Genomic DNA, 3910 nt, shown 5'->3' on the forward strand with positions numbered 1-3910 from the left:
TTCAGGATTCACTCTTTTTTTTTTTCCTTTCCTTTCCTTTTCTTTCCTGCCCAGGCAAATTAACTTTATTCTCACATTTCTTATATTGTTGGACTATCATCTAGTGCCACAATATTTCTAAGGATTCCTGAGAAGAGCGCATATGTGTGTGTGTGTGTGTGTGTGTGTGTGTGTATGTCTGTGTGTGAGGTTTATATATGTGGAATAGTGTTCTGTTACTCTCTCCAAATTATTAATGAAAATTTGTTTCCAGATTCCTGGTGTCATTTTGCCTCCTGTATCTGCTACACAGTGTCTGGTCTATATCATTCTAATTATGGAAATTAATCTAATTAATCTCTTCTTTATTCTTAAAAGTGAGTTTATCAAAAGGCTGTTGTGTATTACCAAAATGTATGGGATGCTTTGAAGAAATGATAGGTAATTTTGGCCCAAAAGAGAAAATATCTAATGAAAGTTAGATATCACTGTTCCAAAAATTTTAGTGGCAGTTTCCTTCAACTGGGAAATGTAATGTACCTGCCCTTAGGTACAGGTCTGCTGACATTTTGCTAGACCCTGGAGCCACCTCTCACCTTCTTCTTTGATTATTCCTCTGATATTCTTTGAATTTCACTTTCAACTTTCTGAAAACAAATCCCAAATTATTGCTCTGCAGTGCACAGACTATATATTTGTTTGTGTCTGAAAACTCTCAGATTATTGTGAGAGGAATAGTCTGGGTGAGGAACGGCTTAGGTTTCAACTGAAAGGGCCAATCATGAAGTTTTCTTAAAGCAAAATGTACAATCCAACCTGAATATATGCAGCCCCAAATCTCCGACACATTCCAAAAGTACTGGAAAAAAACAAAGAGATATAATATTTATTTGTACTAGAGGACTAAACCAGTACAGTAAGGCAAGAATAAGTATTACAAAGCATAAAGATGCATAAAGAGTAAAACTATCTATTAACAGACATTATGATTTTAATGTAAAAGTTCTATTAAAATATAATGTTTAAAGTTAAAAACATGACTCATGTAAATAATAAATACAAGTCAAACATTTATTCAACTCATTAATTAAAGAGGGATCCAGTAAGATGTTAACAGTGGTGCAAAAGGAAAAATGAGGAACAAAAATTTATATAGTCAAAGTCCTGCTAAGACAAATTTGCTAATAAATGCAAAACAGTTAATATCCTACATAAAAATAAACTGTATTTATCTTTTCTACTGGTTAGAAATCAATTTCATCTTGCTGGATAAAATTAATGTGCATGCCATGAACAGGAATCATTTATGTTGCCGTCTGACAAGAATTATTTTAATTGTTATTATTTTTTCTACAAGGTAACTTCTACCTCTACAGAGATATAAAATAACTTAATGAATAGAATCAGTCAGAGGTACAGGCATACCTCATTTTATTGTGCTTTACTTTATTGCGCTTCACAGATACTACACTTTTCACTAACTGAAGTTTTCTGGCAACCCTGTACGCAGTTGAGCAAGTCTGTTGGTGCCTTTTTTCCATCACCATTTGCTCATTTCACGTCTCAGTGTCACATTTTGATAATTCTTGCAACATTTCAATCATTATATTAATATGTTAATATAATAAATTATATAATATAAATATAATATTCAATATAAATATATAATATATTAATATTATCATATTTGTTATGGTGATCTGCATTGATGTTACTATTGTAAGTGTTTTGAGGTGCCATGAACTGTATTCATATAAGATGGCAAATTTAATTGATAAATGTGTATTCTGACTGCTACACCGAATGGCCTTTCCCCCAATTCTCTTCCTCTCCTCAGGCCTCCCTATTCCCTGAGACACAACAATATTGAAATTAGGCCAGTTAATAACCCCACAATGGCCTTTAAGTGCTCAAGTGAAAGGAAGAGTCACTTTAAATCGAAAGCTAGAATGATTAAGCTTAGTGAGGAAGGCATGTAAAAAGCCAAGATAGGCCAAAAGCTCAGCCTCCTGAACCAAACAGTTAGCCAAATTGTGAATGCAAAGGAAAAGTTCTTGAAGGAAATTTAAAGTGCTACTCTAGTGAGCACAGGAATGATAAGAAAGTGAAACGGGCTTATTGGCGATATGGAGAAAGATTTAATGGTTTAGATAGAAGATCAAACCAGCCACAACATTCCCTTAATCAAAGCCTAATCCAAAGGAAGTCCCTAACTCCCTTCAATTCTATGAAGTCTGAGAGAGGTGAGGAAACTGCAGAAGAAAAGTTTGAAGCTAGTAGACATTTGCTCATGGGATTTAAGGAAAGAAGCTATCTCCATAACGTAACAGTACAAGGAAAAATAACAAATCCTGATGTTGAAGATGCAGCAAGTTTTCCAGAATATCTAGCTGAGATAATTAGTGAAGTTGGCTACACTACACAACAGATTTTCAATGTAGATGAAAGAGCCTTCTATCGGAAGTAGATATCATCTAAGACTTTCATAGCTAGAGAGAAGTCAATGCCTGGCTTCAAAGCTTCAAAGGACAGGCTGACTCTCTTGTTAGGGGCTAATGCAGCTGGTGACTTTAGTTGAAGCCAGTGTTAATTTACCATTCTGAAAATCCTAGGGCCCTTAAGAATTGTGCTAAATCTACTACTCTGCCTATACTCTATAAATGGAACAACAGAGCCTGGATGACAGCACATCTGTTTATAACATGGTTTACTGACTATTTTAAGCCCACAGTTGAGATCTTCTGCTCAGACAAAAAAAGACTCCTTTCAAAGTATTACTGCTCATTGATAATACATGTGGTTTCCCAAGATCTCTGATGGGAATGGGCAAGGACATTAATGTTGTTTTCATGCCTGCTAACACAATATCCATTCTGCAGCCTATGGATGAAGGAGTAATTTTGGCTTTCTTATTATTTAAGAAATACATTTCATAAGGCTATAGCTGCCATAGATGGTGAATCTTCTGATGGATCTGGGCAAAGTAAATTGAAAACCTTCTGGAAAGGATTCACCATCGTAGATGCCATTAAGAACATTCATGATTCATGGGAAGAGGTCAAAATATCAATGTTCATAGGAGTTTGGAAGAAGTTGATTCCATCCCTCATGGATGACTTGGAGGGGTTCAAGACTTCAGTGGAGAAAGTAACTGCAGATGTGGTGGAAATAGCAAGAGAACTAGAATTAGAAGTGGAGCCTGAAGATGTGACTGAATTGCTGCAATCTCATGATAAAATTTGAAAGGATAAGGAGTTGGTTCATATGGATGAGCAAAGAAAGTGGTTTCTTGAGATGGAAACTACTCCTGGTGAAAGTGCTGTGGAGATTTTTGAATGACAGCAAAGGATTTAGAATATCACTTAAACTTAGTTGATAAAGCAGCAGCAGGGTTTGAGAGGGTGGACTTCCATTTTGAAAGAAGTTCTTCTGTGGGTAAAGTGCTGTCAAATAGCACTGCATGCTACAGAGGAATCATTCATGAAAAGAAGAGTCAATTGATATGGCAAACTTTATTGTTGTCTTATATATAAATAATTTGCCCCAGCCACCCTAACCTTCAGCAACCACCACCCTGATCAGTCAGCAGCCATCAGCATCGAGGCAAGACCCTCTACCAGCAAAAAGATTACAACTTGCTGGAGGCTTAGATTATGGTTAGCATTTTTTATCAATAAAGTATTTTTTAATTAAGGTGTACATTTTTTAAACATAATTCTGTTGTACACTTAATAGAGTATATCATAGTATAAACATAACTTTTACAGGCACTGGGAAACCAAAAAATTCGTGTGACTTGTTTTATTGAGATACTCACTGTATTGCTGAGGTCTGGAGCTGAATCTGCAGTGCCTCTGAGGTCTGCCTGTACACTCACTTTAAACAGATAATCCCCAGAGGTTCTGCTAGACCAGGAATCTGCAAACTCTAG

The 3910-nt window shown here is 35.8% G+C and overlaps 1 pseudogene; it reads left to right on the forward strand.

Moving 5' to 3' along the window:
* The first annotated feature begins 1874 nt into the window (after positions 1 to 1874).
* Positions 1875 to 3640, forward strand: LOC137216627 (tigger transposable element-derived protein 1-like; annotated as a pseudogene).
* The last annotated feature ends 270 nt before the right edge of the window (positions 3641 to 3910 follow it).

This window comes from Pseudorca crassidens, chromosome X, assembly GCF_039906515.1.
Source record: "Pseudorca crassidens isolate mPseCra1 chromosome X, mPseCra1.hap1, whole genome shotgun sequence".
NCBI lineage: Eukaryota > Metazoa > Chordata > Mammalia > Artiodactyla > Delphinidae > Pseudorca > Pseudorca crassidens.